Source organism: Bubalus bubalis, chromosome 12 (genome assembly GCF_019923935.1).
Source record: "Bubalus bubalis isolate 160015118507 breed Murrah chromosome 12, NDDB_SH_1, whole genome shotgun sequence".
In the NCBI taxonomy this organism is placed as follows: Eukaryota; Metazoa; Chordata; class Mammalia; order Artiodactyla; family Bovidae; genus Bubalus; species Bubalus bubalis.
In genome coordinates, this window is record NC_059168.1 from 6,868,711 (window position 1) to 6,886,014 (window position 17,304).

At 39.2% G+C, this 17,304-nt stretch overlaps 1 long non-coding RNA gene and 1 pseudogene across 4 annotated transcripts in view; both read right to left on the reverse strand.

The window, feature by feature from the left end:
- The window catches only part of LOC112578002, an 83,681-nt gene that overhangs the window by 40,436 nt on the left and 25,941 nt on the right, over positions 1-17,304 (reverse strand). The window lies entirely within an intron of this gene.
- Positions 15,374-15,492, reverse strand: LOC112578284 (annotated as a pseudogene).

Here is a 17,304-nt window from a genome sequence, read left to right on the forward strand (position 1 = left end):
GACCCCATGAATCGCAGCACGCCAGGCCTCCCTGTTCATCACCAACTCCTGGAGTTCACTCAGACTCACGTCCATCGAGTCAGTGATGCCATCCAGCTATCTCATCCTCTGTTGTCCCCTTCTCCTCCTGCCCCCTATCCCTCCCAGCATCAGAGTCTTTTCCAATAAGTCAACTCTTCACATGAGGTGGCCAAAGTACTGGAGTTTCAGCTTCAGCATCATTCCTTCCAAAGAAATCCCAAGGCTGATCTCCTTCATAATGGACTGGTTGGATCTCCTTGCAGTCCAAGGGACTCTCAAGAGTCTTCTCCAACACCACAGTTCGAAAGCATCAATTCTTCGGCGCTCAGCTTTCTTCACAGTCCAACTCTCACATCCATACATGACCACTGGAAAAACCATAGCCTTGACTAGACGGACTTTTGTTGGCAAAGTAATATCTCTACCTTTCAATATGCTATCTAGGTTGGTCATAACTTTCCTTCCAAGGAGTAAGCATCTTTTAATTTCATGGCTGCAATCACCATCTGCAGTGATTTTGGAGCCCCCCAAAATAGTCTGACACTGTTTCCACTGTTTCCCCATCTATTTCCCATGAAGTGATGGGACCAGATGCCATGATCTTCGTTTTCTGAATGTTGAGCTTTAAGCCAACTTTTTCATTCCTCTTTCACCTTCATCAAGAGGCTTTTTAGTTCCTCTTCACTTTCTGCCATAAGGTGGTGTTATCTGCATATCTGAGGTTATTGATATTTCTCCCAGCAATCTTGATTCCAGCTTGTGCTTCTTCCAGCCCAGCGTTTCTCATGATGTACTCTGCATAGAAGTTAAATAAGCAGGGTGACAATATACAGCTTTGATATACTCCTTTTACTATTTGGAACCAGTCTGTTCTTCCATGTCCAGTTCTAACTGTTGCTTCCTGACCTGCATATAGGTTTCTCAAGAGGCAGATCAGGTGGTCTGGTAGTCCCATCTCTTTCAGAATTTTCCACAGTTTATTGTGATCCACACAGTCAAAGGCTTTGGCATAGTCAATAAAGCAGAAACAGATGTTTTTCTGGAACTCTCTTGCTTTTTCCATGATCCAGCGGATGTTGGCAATGTGGTCTCTGGTTCCTCTGCCTTTTCTAAAACCAGCTTGAACATCTGGAAGTTCACAGTTCACGTATTGCTGAAGCCTGGCTTGGAGAATTCTGAGCATTACTTTACTAGCGTGTGAGATGAGTGCAATTGTGCGGTAGTTTGAGCATTCTTTGGCATTGCCTTTCTTTGGGATTGCAATGAAAACTGATCTTTTCTAGTCCTATGGCCACTGCTGAGTTTTCCAAATTTGCTGGCATATTGAGTGCAGCACTTTCACAGCATCATCTTTCAGGATTTGAAATAGCTCAACTGGAATTCCATCACCTCCACTAACTTTGTTCACAGTGATGCTTCCTAAGGCCCACTTGACTTAACATTCCAGGATGTCTGGCTCTAGCTGAGTGATCATACCATCATGATTATCTGGGTCATGAAGATCTTTTTTGCACAGTTCTTCTGTGTATTCTTGCCACCTCTTCTTAATATCTTCTGCTTCTGTTCGGTCCATACCATTTCTGTCCTTTATTGAGCCCATCTTTGCATGAAATGTTCCCTTGGAATCTCTAATTTTCTTGAAGAGATGTCTAGTCTTTCCCATTCTGTTGTTTTCCTCTATGTCTTTGCATTGATCCCTGAGGAAGGCTTTCTTATCTCTTCTTGCTGTTCTTTGGAACTCTGCATTCAGATGCTTATATCTTTCCTTTTCTCCTTTGCTTTTCACTTCTCTTCTTTTCACAGCTAATTGTAAGGCTTCCCCAGACAGCCATTTTGCTTTTTTGCATTTCTTTTCCAGGGGGATGGTCTTGATCCCTATCTCCTGTACAATGTCACAAACCTCAGTCCATAGTTCATCAGGCACTCTATCAGATCTAGTCCCTTAAATCTATTTCTCACTTCCACTGTATAATCATAAGGGATCTGATTTAGGTCATACCTGAATGGTCTATAACTCTACTCTAATATAAAAGAAAAGCTTAAAAAATAATTAAGATGATAAATGTTCTGTTATGCATATTTTACCACAATAAGAAATTTGAAAAAATATATTAAATAAAATCACATCAAAATGAATAAAATACTTAGGAATAAATTTAACCAAGGAGGTGAAAGACTTATAGGCTAAGAAGCATAAAATATTAAGATAGGAAACTGCAGATGATTCAAAAAAACTGGAAAGATATCCCATGCTCTTAAATTGGAAACATTAATGTTCTTAAAATGGTCATACTACAAAAGCTGTCTACAGATTTAATGCAATCTCTATCAAATACTCATGATTTTTTCACAGAATTCAACCAGTAATTCTAAAATTTACACGAAACCATACATGACTCAGAATTTCTGAAGCAACAGTGAGGATCAAGGACAAAGCAGGAGGCATAACCCTCCCAGACTTTACACAACACCACAGAGCTATGGTATTCAATACAAGGAAGTCCTGGTAGAAGAGAGACCTGGGACAATGCAAAAGAACGGAGACCCCAAGAACAACCTACAGTTCTATCGTCAATTAATCTTCCACAGTGGGAGCGAGAATATATTGAGTTTGCCACAAATTTCATTTGGATTCTTCTGTACAATGCTATGGAAAAACTTGAAGGAACCTTTTGGCCAACCCAATATAAGGGGATAAAGACAGTCTTCTCATCAAGTTGTGCTGGGAAAGTCATAGAGCCACATTTAAATCACTGCAGTTAGAACCCACATGTACAACAATCAACCAAAAAGAACTCAAAATGGCTTGAGGTCTTAAACAAGAAACAACACACCATGGACTTCTAGAGAAAAAAGTAGGGAAATCATCCTCTGACAGAAATCATACTGCTCTTTTCTTAGGTCAGTCTCCCAAGGCAATGGAAAAAGAATCAAAGGTATACAAATGGGACCTAATCAAGCTTATGACCTTTTGCACAGCAAAGGAAATCATAAACATAATGAAAAGACAATTCACTGAATGGGAGAAAATAGTTGCTAACATTGTGATCCACACAACACTGATCTCAAAAATGTACAAGCAGCTCATTTCCTCAGTATCAAAACACTAGCAACCCAATCAAAAAATGGGCAGAAGATCTACATAGATGTATTTGATCTACAAAGACAGATGGCCAGAAAGCATAAGAATAAATGCTCAACATGAATAGTTTTTTACTGAAATGAAAACCAAAATGTGGTGTCACCAGAACTATCAGAGTTTCCATAATTAAAATGTCTTAATAAGAAATGCTGGACAGGGTGGGAGAAAAATGAACTCTCCTACACCGTTGGTGGTAATGTAAAGTGGTATAGCATCTATGGAGAGTAGAAAGGAGGTTCCTGAACAATTAAATGATCTTGTTTACAGAACAGAAAGAGACTTGCAAATTCAGAAACTGAGAAACAAACTTATGCTCAGGAAGGGAACTGGTGGTGGGCAGGTTAAATTAGGAGTTTGAGATTAGCATATACACATTACTACATACACAATACATATTCAACAAATACCTAATGCGTACTCTAGGGAACTCAAATAAATATACTGTACAAACAGTATGGGAAAAGAAAATTTTGTGCATTAAAGCTGAATCCAACACAGCACTGTAAATCAACACTTTCTCAATAAGAAATAGAAGTTTGTAAAAATTAAGATCATAAAGGTGATGTTATATATATTTTACCACAATATAGAAACTTGAAAAAGCACATAAAAACAAAAAAGTTGCATCAAAATGAATGCAGTAATGAGGAATTAACCAGTGTAAGGAGGTCAAAGACTTATATGCTGAGAACCAGAAAATACTACAAATAAAATTGAAGATGACCCAAATAAATGGAAAGATATCACATATCTTTGGATTGAGAGCAGTAATATTTTTAAAATGGCCATATGACCCAAAGCAATCTACAGATTCGTGGTGTCCCAGGCAGTGCTAGTGGTAAAGAACTTGCCTGCCAATGCAGGAGACACAAGAGACACAGTTTCAACTCCAGGGTTGGGAAGATCTCCTGGAGTAGGAAATGGCAACCCACTCCAGTATGCTTGCCTGGGAAATCACATGGACAGAGGAGCCTGGCAAGCTACAGTCCACGGGTCTCAAAGACTTGGATATGAGTGTAAAAAAGACAATAAATATCAGATTCCCTATGATATTTTTCACAGAGTTAGAACCACTGATCCTTATATTATGCGGAAGCATACATGACACAGAATTCCCTAACCAATACTGAGAACCAAGGACAAAGCAGGAGACATAACCCTCCCAAACTGCACACACTACAGAGCAACAATATTCAAAACAAGGGGGTGCTGGCACAAAAACAGACCTATGGGACAATGAGAAAGCACAGAGCCCCCAGGAACAAACCCGCACACCTACAGCCAATTAATCTTCCACAGTGGGAGCGAGAAGATATTGGGCTAGCCACGAATTTCACTCTGATTTTTCTATAAGATGTTATGGAAAAGCTTGAATAAACATTTTAGACAACCCAATCAAAGGGGAAGAAGACAATTTCCTCAGCAAGTAGTGTTGGGAAAGTTATAGGGCCACATCCTAATCACTGAAATTAAAACCCACCAGCACACCATTCAACAAAAAGTGACTCAAAATGACTTGAAGCCTTAAATAAGAGACATCACACCATAAACCCCTAGAGAAAAAAGTAGGCAAAGATTAGCAGACAGAAACTGTACAGTTCTTGCCTTAGGTTAGTCTCCCAAGGCAATAGAAAATGATTCAATGATATGAAAATGAGACCTAATCAAAATTATGACCTTTTGCACAGCAAGGAAACCAGTAACAAAATAAAAAGACAAGGCACTGAATGAGACAAAATAGTTGCAAACGATGTGATCCACAAGCCACTGATCTGGAAGAGATAAAAACAGCTTGTTCATGTCAATATCAAAACACTAACAACTAAAAAAAAAACACAAAACCAAAAAACCCATCAGAAGATTTACAAGGGCATTTCTCCAGAGTAGACCTACTGACAGCTAAAAGCGAAGGAATAGATGTTCAACACGAATAAATCTTTAATCTTTAATTTAATGCACATGAAAATCACAGTGAGGTATCACCTCTATGATCAGCATTTCCAGAATTAAAATATCTACAAATAAAACTGCTGGACAGGGTGTGAAAGAAAAAAGGAACTCTCTTACACTGTTGGTGGGAATGTAAACTGGTACAGCTACTATGGAGAACAGTGCATGCAAAGTTGTTTCAGTTGTGTCCGACACTTTGCAACCCTATGGACTGTAGCCCACCAGACTCTTCTGTCCATGGGATTCTTCAGTAAGAATACTGGAGTGTGTTGCCATTTCTCTCTCCAGGGGATCTTCCTGACCCAGGGATCAAACCTGAATCTCCTGTACCTCCTGCATTGCAGGTGGATTCTTTACCACCAAGCCACCTGGGCAGCCCCATGGAGAACAGTAAGGAGGTTCCTTAACAATTAAATGATCTTCTTTATAACATCGAAAGAGACTTACAAACTCAGAGACTGAAGAAAAACTTATGCTTGGGAAGAGGGACTGGTGGGGGGCAGGGATAACTTAGGAGTTAGAGGTTAACATATACACACTACTATGCACAAATACATATTTGCGTATTAATGTATAAAGAGGGAACGCGACTAAATGTACTGTATAGCCTATAGGGGAGAAGATCTTAAAAGAAGACAGATATAAATAAATTACTGTGTTGTTACAACTAAATCTAACATAGCATTGTAAGTCAACTTGATTCCAATATAAAATTAAAGTTTCTAAAATTCAGTTCAGTTCAGTTGCTCAGTCATGTCCAACTCTTTGCGACCTGATGAACCACAGCACACCAGGTCTCCCTGTCCATCACCAACTCATGGAGTTCACCCAAATCCATGTCCATCGAGTCAATGATGCCATCCAACCATTTCATCCTCTGTAGTCCCCTTCTCCTCCTGCCCTCAATCTTTCCCAGCATCAGGGTCTTTTCCAGTGAGTCAGCTCTCCACATTAGGTGGCCAAAGTATTGGAGTTTCAGCTTCAACATCAGCCCTTCCAATGAACACCCAGGACTGATCTCCTTTAGGATGGACTGGTTGGACCTCCTTGGAGTCCAAGGACTCTCAAGAGTCTTCTCCAACACCACAGTTCAAAAGCATCAATTCTTCAGTGCTCAGCTTTCCTCATAGCCCAACTCTCACATCCATACATGACCACTGGAAAAACCAGAGCCTTGACTAGACAGACCTTTGTTGGCAGAGTAATGTCTCTGCTTTTGAATATGCTATCTAGGTTGGCCATAACTTTCCCTCCAAGGAGTAAGCATCTTTTCATTTCATGGCTGCAGTCACCATCTGCAATGATTTTGGAGCCCAGAAAAATAAAGTCAGCCACTGTTTCCCCATCTATCTGCCACGAAGTGATGCGACCAGATGCCATGATCTTAGTTTTCCGAGTGTTGAGCCTTAAGCCAACTTTTTCACTTTCCGCTTTCACTTTCATCAAGAGGCTCTTTTGTTCTTCACTATCTGCCATAAAGGTGGTATCATCTGCATATCTGAGGTTATTGATATTTCTCCCAGCAATCTTGATTCCAGTTTGGGCTTCATCCAGCCCAGTGTTTCTCATGATGTACTCTGCATAGAAGTTAAATAAGGAGGGTGACAATATACAGACTTGACATACTTCTTTTCTTATTTGGAACCAGTCTGTTGTTCCATGTGCAGTTCTAACTGTTGCTTCCTGACCTGTATTCAGATTTCTCAAGAGGCAGGTCAGGTGGTCTGGTATTCCCATCTCTTTCAGAATTTTCCACAGTTTGTTGTGATCCACACAGTCAAAGGCTTTGGCATAGTCAATAAAGCAGAAACAGATGTTTTTCTGGAACTCTTTTGCTTTTTCCATGATCCAGCGGATGTTGGCAATTTGATCTCTGGTTCCTCTGCCTTTTCTAAAACCAGCTTGAACATCTGGAAGTTCACGGTTCATGTATTGCTGAAGCCTGGCTTGGAGAATTTTGAGTATTACTTTACTAGCGTGTGAGATGAGTGCAATTGTGCGGTAGTTTGAGCATTCTTTGGCATTGCCTTTCTTTGGGACTGCAATGAAAACTGACCTTTTCCAGTCCTGTGGCCACTGCTGAGTTTTCCAAATTTGCTGGCATACTGAGTGCAGCACTTTTACAGCATCATCTTTCAGGATTTGAAATAGCTCAACTGGAATTCCATCACCTCCACTAACTTTGTTCACAGTGATGCTTCCTAAGGCCCACTTGACTTCACATTCCAGGATGTCTGGCTCTAGCTGAGTGATCATACCATCATGATTATCTGGGTCATGAAGATCTTTTTTGCACAGTTCTTCTGTGTATTCTTGCCACCTCTTCTTAATATCTTCTGCTTCTGTTAGGTCCATACCATTTCTGTCCTGTATTGAGCCCATATTTGCATGAAATGTCCCCTTGGTATCTCTAATTTTCTTGAAGAGATCTCTAGTCTTTGTCATTCTGTTTTCCTCTCTCTCTTTGCATTGATCAGTGAGGAAGGCTTTCTTGCTTCTCCTTCATATCTTTGGAACTCTGCATTCTAATGGATATATATTTCCTTTCTTCTTTGTTTTTCTCTTCTCTTCATTTCACAGCTTTGTAAGGCCTCATCAGACAGCCATTTTGCTTTTTTGCATTTTTTTTTTCTTGGGGATGGTCTTGATCCCTGTCTTTTGTACAATGTCACAAATCACTGTCCATAGTTCTTCAGGCACTCTGTGTATCAGATCTAGTCCCTTAAATCTATTTCTCACTTCCACTGTATAATTGCAAGGGGTTTGATTTAGGTCATACCTGAATGGTCTACTGGTTTTCCCTACTTTCTTCAATTTCAGTCTGAATTTGGCAATAAGGACTGCGTGATCTGATCCACAGTCAGCTCCCAGTCTTGTTTTTGCTGACTGTATAGAGCTTCTCCATCTTTGGCTGCAAAGAATATAATCAATCTGATTTCAATGTTGGCCATCTGGCGATGTCCATGGGTAGAGCTGAAAAGGCACAGTATGATAATAAAGAAAAAAGTCACAACAAAATGAATACAGTACTGAGGTATTAACCTAAGGAGGTGAAAGATTATATGCTGAGAATGATAAAACACTAAAAATAAAATTGAAGGTGACTCAAAGAAATGGAAAGGTATCCCACGCTTTTGGATAGGTGTAATACTGTTGAAAGGGCCATACTACCCAAAGCAATCCACAGATTTAATGCAATCCCTATCAAATTTCCCGTGACATGTTCACAGAATTAGAACCAATGATCCTAAAACTTACATGGAACCACACATGACAAGAATTGCCAAAGATATCCTGAGGACCAAGAATAAAGCAGGAGGCATAAACTTCCCAGACTTCACACAACACTACAGAGCTACAGTATTCCAAACAAGGGGATCCTGACATAGAAACAGACCTAGGAGACAATGGAAAAGCACAGAGACCCCAGGCACAAACCCATACATCGACAATCAATTAATCTTCCACCATGGAAACAAGAATATATGGTTGGCCAAAATTTCCTTGGTATGTTTCTGTAAGATGTTATGGGAAAACATGAAGGAAGATTTTAGCAAACCCAAGGGGAAGAAGACACTGTCCTCGGCGAGCGGTGTTTGGGGAACTCATACAGATATAGGTGAATCACTGAAATTAGGATCCATGTGCCCACCATTCAACAAAAAGGAACAAAAAATGTTTTGGGGACTGAAATAAGAGAGATCACACCATGAACTCCCAGAGAAAAATGCAGGCAAAGCATTCTCTCACAAAAATCGGAATCTTCTTAAGCCAGTCTCCCAAGGCAATAGAAAATAAACCAAAGATATACAAATGGGACCGAATCAAGCTTTTGACATTTGCACACCAAAGGAAAGCATAAACCAAATGAAAAGTCAACCCACTGAACAGGAGAAAATAGTTCCAAATTATGTGACCAACAAGACACTGATCTCGAAAAGATACAAACAGCTCATTCACCTCACTATCTAAACATTAGCAACTCAATCAAAAAACAGGCAGAAGATCTACATAGACGGTTCTTCAGAGAAGACCTATGGATGGCCAAAAAAGCACAGAATAGATGCTCAATATTAATAAAGTTTAACAAAATGCAAATCTAAGCCACAAAGAAGTATCACAACAAGGATCAGAATTTCCAGAATTAAAATGTCTGCCAACAAAAAATGCTGGAAAGGGTGTGGCAAAAAGGAACCCTTCTACACTGTTGGTGGGAGGTAAAGTGGTACAGCTACAATGGAGAACTGTAAGGAGGTTCCAGAAAAAATTAAATGATCTTTTTTACAAAACAGAAAAAGACAAACTCAGAGCCTGAGAAAGCAAACTTATTCCTAGGAAGGAGGACTGGTGGTGGGCAAGGATAAATTAGGGGTTTGGGATTAACATATACACACTACTATATACACAACATATGTTCAACAAGTACCTAACGTACTTGTTGAACTCAACTAAATATACTGCATAGTCTATACGGGAGAAGACTCTGAAAACAGGATACATACAAGTAAATTATTGTGCTGTTACAACTGAATCTAATACAGTTTTATAAGTCAAGTCTATTACAAAAAAATTAAAAGTATTAAAAATTAAGATCACAAAGGTTAAGCTATGCCTACTGTACCACAATACAGAAATTTGAAAAAGGAAATACAATAAAAAATTAAAATGTCACAACAAAATATATACAGTACTGAGGAGTTAACCCGACTTAGGAGGTGGAAGACTTATATATTGAGAACCATAAAACACTGAAAATATAATTGAAGATGACTCAAAGAATGGAAAGATATTCTATGCTTTTAGACTGATAGCAGTAATATTTTTTACATGGGCATACTATGCAAAGCAATCTACAGATTTAATGCAATCCCTGTCAAATTACCTGTGATAATTTTCCCAGGATTATAAACAATAATCCTAAAATTAAAAAATAATAGGTTTTAATTGCCAAAGCAATCCTAAGGACCAAGAACAAAGCAGAAGGCATAACCCTCCCAGACTCCACACAAGACTACAGAGCTACAGTATTCAAAACAAGGGGGTTCTGGCAAAGAAACAGACCTAGGAGACAATGAGAAAGCAGAGAGCCCCGGGCACAAGCTTACACACCTACAATTAATCTGCAACAGAGGAAGCAAGAATACACAATGAGGAATAGACAGCCTCCTCATCAAGTGGCGAGGGGAAAGTTGGAGAACTTAATAGGATACACCACACCATGAAATCCTAGAGGAAAAAAACTAGGTAAAATTCTCAGAAATTGTACTGTTCTTTTCTTAGATCAGTCTCCCAAGTCAATGTAAATGAACCAAAGATATACAAATGGGACCTAATCAAGCTTATGATGTTTGGCACAGCAAAGGAAACCTTGAAAAAAAATGAAGAGACAGTCTTCTGAATGGGAGAAAATTAGTTGCAAATGGTCTGATCCACAAGATACTGATCTCAAAAGTATAAAAACATCTTATTCACCTCAATATCAACACACTAACAACCAAACAAAAAAATGGGCAGAAGATCTCCACAGGCATTTCTCTAGAGTCGATCTGCTGCTGCTGCTGAGTCACTTCAGTCGTGTCCGACTCTGTGTGACCCCATAGACAGCAGCCCACAAGGCTCCCCTGTCCCTGGGATTCTCCAGGCAAGAACATTGGAGTGGGTTGCCATTTCCTTCTCCAATGCGTGAAAGTGAAAAGTGAAAGTGAAGTCGCTCAGTTGTGTCCGACCCTCAGCAACCCCATGGACTGCAGCCTTCCAGGCTCCTCTGTCCATGGGATTTTCCAGGCAAGAGTACTGGAGTGGGGTGCCACTGTCTTCTCCGAGAGTCGATCTATACATGGCCAAAGAGCACAGGATTAAATGCTCAGCATCAGTAATGTTTTAACAAAATTAAAATCAAAACCACAATGAGGTATCACCACAACAATCAGAATTTCCAGAATTAAAAAGTCTGCAAATAAGAAATGTTGCACTGAGTGTGGAGAAAAAGGAACACTTCTACACTGTTGGTGAGAACACGAAGTGGTACTGCCACTGTGGAGAACAGTAAGGAGGGCCCTTAAAGATTCAGTGAACTTACCTACCAAAGAGAAACAGACTCACAGGATGAGCAGAGAGATTTATGGCTACCAAAGGGAAAGGAGATGGGCAAGAATGATTCAGGAGTCTGGGTATAATTTATACACAGCACTCTCTACAAAATACATAATTAATAAGGACCACAGGGAACTTTAACTCAATACTCTCTATATTGTATTTGAAAAAAACTGAAAAATAATAGACATATATATAAACAAATGCCTACACTCTGACAAGTAAAAGCAACACAGCATTGTAAATCAACAGTATATTATCAATGCAAATCATATTAGGATGGTAAATGTTGTGTTATGCATATTGTACCACATTAAAAAAAGTTGGAATGAAAGTGAAATGAAATAAAATGGTAGCAAAATATTAAATACATATAAGTCAACCTGACAAAAGAAGTGAAATGCTTATATCCTGAGTACTATAAAATAAGAATTTTTGAAATGGAAGAATATCACATGCTGTTTTATTGGAAGCATTAAATTGTTAAAATAGCCACAACCCCAAGAAATCTACAGATTTAATGCAATCTTGATCACCATATGCATGGACACTTTTTTTTTTTTACAGAGCTAGAACCATTAATAATGAAATTTATATGGACCATGAATGATCCAGTATTGCCAAAGAAATCCTGAGGATAAGAACAAACTGAGAGGCATAACCCTCCCCAGACTTCAGGCAATACTACAAAGCAATGGTCATCAAAACAACGTGATCTTGGCTCAAAAACAGACCTATGGATCAGTGGAACAAAAGAGAGAGCCCAGTTAGCAAACCCACACACCCACAGTCCATCTTCCACAAAGGAAAGAATATACAATGGGGAGAAGACAGTCTCCTCAGCAAGTGGTGTTGGGAAAGTTGGACAGCCACATGGAAATCAATAAAATTAGAACACACCCTCACACCATACACAACAATGAACTCAAAATACTTAAGAACTTAAATCCAGACATCATACCATGTAAGTTTTAGAGGGAATCATAGGCAAAACATTCTGTGCCATAAATCGTACCAGCATTTTCTTAGGCTAGTTTCCCAAAGCAATACAAATAAAAACAAACAGGGCTTCCCTGGTGGCTCAGTGGTAGAGAATCCACCTGCGAATGCAGTAGACGGTAGACACAGGTTCAATGCCTGGCTCAGGAAGATGCCACATGGGGCAGAGCAACAAAGCCCCTGTGCCACAGCTACTGAGCCTGTGCTCCGGAGCCCGGGAACCAGAACTACCGCAGCGCTCGAGCCCTGGAGCCTGTGCTCTGCAAATAGAGGAGCCACTGCAGTGAGAAGCCCATGCGCTGCAACTAGAGACAGCCCACTCAGCAAGAAGACCCAGTACAGCCATAAATAAATAGATAAATAAAATTGTATAAGAAAAAAATGTGACCTAATCTAACTTGTGAGCTTTTGCACAACAACCTCTAATCAATATCCTATGTAACCTAGATGATAAAGAACCTGAAAAAAAGAAAAATAGATTTCTGTATGACCACATCACTAGGCTGTACAGATGAAATTAACACAACATTGTAAATTAGCTCTAAACCAACATAAAACAAAATTTTTTTCAGTGATTAAGATGATAAATGTTATAATATGCATGTTACCACAATAGAGAAAATTTTAGGAATATAAAATAAAATCAGATTAATGTAAATAAAATACTTAGGTTTAAACCTGACTACAAAGATGAAAGATTTATATGCTGAGAACCATATATCCCATGCTTTGAATTTATACCAGTAGTATTTTTAAATGGCCATATTACCCAAAGAAATCTACAGATTTCATGCAATCCCTATCAAATTCCCTAGCACATTTTTCACAGAAATAGAACCAATGATCATAAAATTTACATGGAAACATACATGACCCAGAATTGCTAAAGCAATCCAGAGGACAAAGAACAAAGCAGAAGGCATAACCCTCCCAGACTGCATACAACACAACAGAGCTACAATATTCAAACAAGGAGGTCCTGACATAGAAACAGTCCTATGGGACAATGGAAAAGAAGAGAGACCCTAGGATCAAACCTACACACTCATGGCCAGTTAATCTTCCACAGTGGAAGCAAGAATATATTGAGTTGGCCACAAATATCATTCAGATATTTCTGTATGATGCTATGGAAAAACTTGAAAGAACAATTTGGCCAACCCAACCCAAGTGAGAGAAGACTTGTCTCCTCATCAAGTGCTCTTGGGAAAGTGGCACAGCCATAGGACAGTCACTGAAATTACAAGCCACACACACACCATTCACCAAAAAGGAGCTAAAAATGGCTGAAGACTCAAATAAGAGGCAACAAATCATTAACTCCTAGAGGAAAAAGTAGGCTAAGCATTCTCATAGGTCAGTCTCTAAAGGCAGTAAAAAATGAACTCAGGATACACAAATGGGACCTAATCAAGCTTATGATGTTTTACACAGCAAGGGAAACCCAGAAAGAAAATGATAAAAAAAAAAAAAAAAAACCCATGGGAGAAAATAGTTGCAAACTTTGAGATCAAGACTCAGATGTGAAGAACTGACTCCTTGGAAAAGACCCTGATTCTGGGCGAGATTGAGGGCAGGAGGAAAAGAGGGTGACAGAGGATGAGGTGGTTGGATGGCATCCCTGACTCAATGGACATGAGTTTGGGCAAGCTCAGGGAGATACTGAAGGACAGAGAAGCCTGGTGTATTGCAGTCAAAGAGGTCTCAAAGAGTTGGACACAACTGCACAACTGAACAACAAAAACATGCACATCACTACACAAAATATATAATCAACAATGACCACAGGGAACTTTTCTCAGTACTCATTATATGGTATTTTTTAAAATAGAAAAATAATAGATATATGTATAAATAAATCCTTAGGCTCTACAAGTGAAACCAGCAGAGCACTATAAATTGGCACTATTTTATTATCAATGCAAACCTTAAAAAATAATTAAGATGGTCAATGTTATGCTGTACATATTGTATCACAATAAAGAAACTTGAATAATACTGAAATGAAAACAAAATGGTAGCAAAAGATTAAAGTATTTAGAAATCAACCTAAACAAAGAAGTGAAATACTTATATCCTTAGAACTATAAAATATTAGTAAAGGAATTTGAAAAAGATTTAAATAAAAGGAGGAATATCACATGTTCTTTTAGCAAAAGAATTAAATTGTTAAAATGGCCATACGACCACAAGAAATCTACAGATTTAATGAAATCTCCATCAAAATGGTCATGGACATTTTTATACAGAACTAGAACCAAAAATACTGAAATTTATATGAAATCATAAATGACCCAGTATTGCCAAAGAAATCCTGAGGACAAAGAACAAATCCCTCCCCAGACTTCAGGCAGTACTACAGAGCAACAGTCATCAAAACAATATGGTACTGGCACAAAGACCAACCTATGGATCAATGGAACAGAAGAGACAGCCCAGTAATAAACCCACAATCAGTTAATCTGGTGTAAAGGAAACAAGAATATACAATGGGAGAAGATAATTCCCTCAACAAGTGGTATTGGGAAAGCTGGACAGCTGCATGGAAATCACATGGAAATTATATCACAACATACACAAAAATGGAATCAAAATGATTAAGGCATCACACCATGTAAGTCTGAGAAGAAATCATAGACAAAACATTCTCTGACACAAAATGTATGAGTGTTTCCTTAGGCCAGTTTCCCAAAGCAATAACCATAAAATCAAAAAGAAATAAATCTTACCTAATCAAATTCAGGAGCTTCTGCACTGCAGGGTAACCATAAGCAAAATGAAAAGACCACCCACAGAATGGGAGAAAATATTTGCAAATGATGGACCAGACTAGGGGCCAGTCCTCAAAATATACAAACAGTTCATTCACTTCAATATTTAAAAACAACAGAAAATCCATTCAAAATATAGGCAGAAGATCTACATAGATATTTTCCCAAAGACATATGGCCAAAGTGAAGTTTCTCAGTCGTGTCCGACTCTTTGCGACCCCATGGACTGTAGCCTACCAGGCTCCTCTGTCTATGGGATTTTCCAGGCAATAGTACTGGAGTGGGTTGCCATTTCCTTCTCCAGGGGATCTTCCTGACCCAGGGATCAAACCCAGGTCTCCTGCATTGTAGACAGACGCTTTACCATCCTAGCCACCAGGGAAGTCCAAAGAAAAAAAGTCTAGGGCACCCGGTATTCCCAGGCGGTCTCCTATCCAAGTACTAACCAGGCCCGACCCTGCTTAGCTTCCGAGATCAGACAAGATCGAGCGCATTCAAGATGGTGTGTCGGTAGAAAAATATTTCTTTGAGCCCCTGTTTTGGGGCGGGGGAGGCAAGAATACTGGAATGGGTTGCCATTCCCTTCGCCAGGAGAGCTTCCCAACCTAGGGATTGAACCCGGGTCTCCCACATTGTAGGCAGATGCTTTACCGTCTGAGCCACCAGGGAAGTCCATATGACCAAAAGGCACATATAAATATGTTTGACATTGATAATTATTAGAGAAATGCTAATGGAGAAGGAAATGGCAATCCACTCCAGCACTCTTGCCTGGAAAATCCCATAGACGGAGGAGCCTGATAGGCTACAGTCCATGGGGTCGCAAAGAGTCGGACACGACCGAGCGACTTCACTTCACTTCAATGAAATCTACAATCAGTGATCACCACACAACTATTGTAATTTCCATAATTAAAATGTCTCCAAATAAATTCTGGGGAGGTTGTGGAGAAAAAGGAGCCCTTCTACACAGTCAAAATATATATTTGTTCAGCCACTATGAAAACAGTATGGAGGTTCCTTAAAAATTAATTTATTTAGGGCTTCCCTGGTGGCTCAGTGATAAAGAATCCCCTGCCAAAGTAGGAGACATGGTTTGATTCCCGATTCAGGAAGATCCCACATGCCAAGGTGCAGCTAAGCCCGTGCCCTACAACTACTGAGCCTGTGCCCTAGAGCCCAGGAGCCTCAGCTACTGAGCCCATGTGCTGCAACTGCTGAAGCCTGCAGGCCCCAGAGCCTGTGCTCTGCAACAAGAGAAGCCACAGCAACGAGAAGCCCACGCACAAACCTGATCACTGCAACGAGACAGAGGCTCACACAGCAATGAAGACCAGCACAGAAAAAAGTAAATAAGGTTATATGTTTTAAAGAATAACTTATTTATAAAACAGAAACACACAGATTTAGAGACCAAGAGAACAAACTTATCCTTACCAAGGGGAAAGGTGGTGGGAAGGGATGAATTAGGAGAGTGGTATTAACATATGCACACAACTATACCCAAAACAGATAATCGACAGGACCTAATGCATAGCACTGGTAAATCTGATCAATACACTGTATAACCTATATAGAAAAAGAATCTGAAAAAAAAATAGATTTATGTATAAGCACACTCTAGGCTATACAAATAAACCTAATACAACAAAGCAAATTAACTCTTCTCCAATACAAAAGAAAAACTTAAGAAATGATTAAGATGATAAATGTTCTGTTATGCATATTTTACCATAATATAGAAATTTGAAAAAAAAAATTGCATCAAAATAAATAAAACACAGGAACAAAGCTGGCCAAAGAGGCAAAAGACTTATATACTATGAACCATAAAATATTGAGAAAGGAAACTGTAGGTGATGCAAAAAATTGGAAAGATAATTGAATTGTAAACATTAATGTTGCTAAAATGGTAATACTATGAAAGCAGTCCAAAGATTTAATGCAATCCCTGTCAAATTACCCATGATGTTTTTCACAGGATTCAAATCAATAATCCTAAAATTGACATGGAACCATACATGACCCAGAATTGCTAAAGCAATCCAGAAGACCAAGAACAAAGCAGGAGGCATAACCCTCCCAAAATTCAAAAAACAGTAAAGAGCTACAGTATTCAAAACAAGGAGGTCCTGGCACAAAAACAGGCCTATGGGACAATGGAACTAAATATAGACCCCAGGCACAAACCTACACGTCTATGGTCAATTAATCTTTGACAGAGGAATAAGAATGCACAACGGGGGAAAGACAGTCTCCACAGCAAGTGGGGATAAGGAAGTTGGACAGCCACAGATAATCACTGAAGTTAGTTAAATAATCACACAC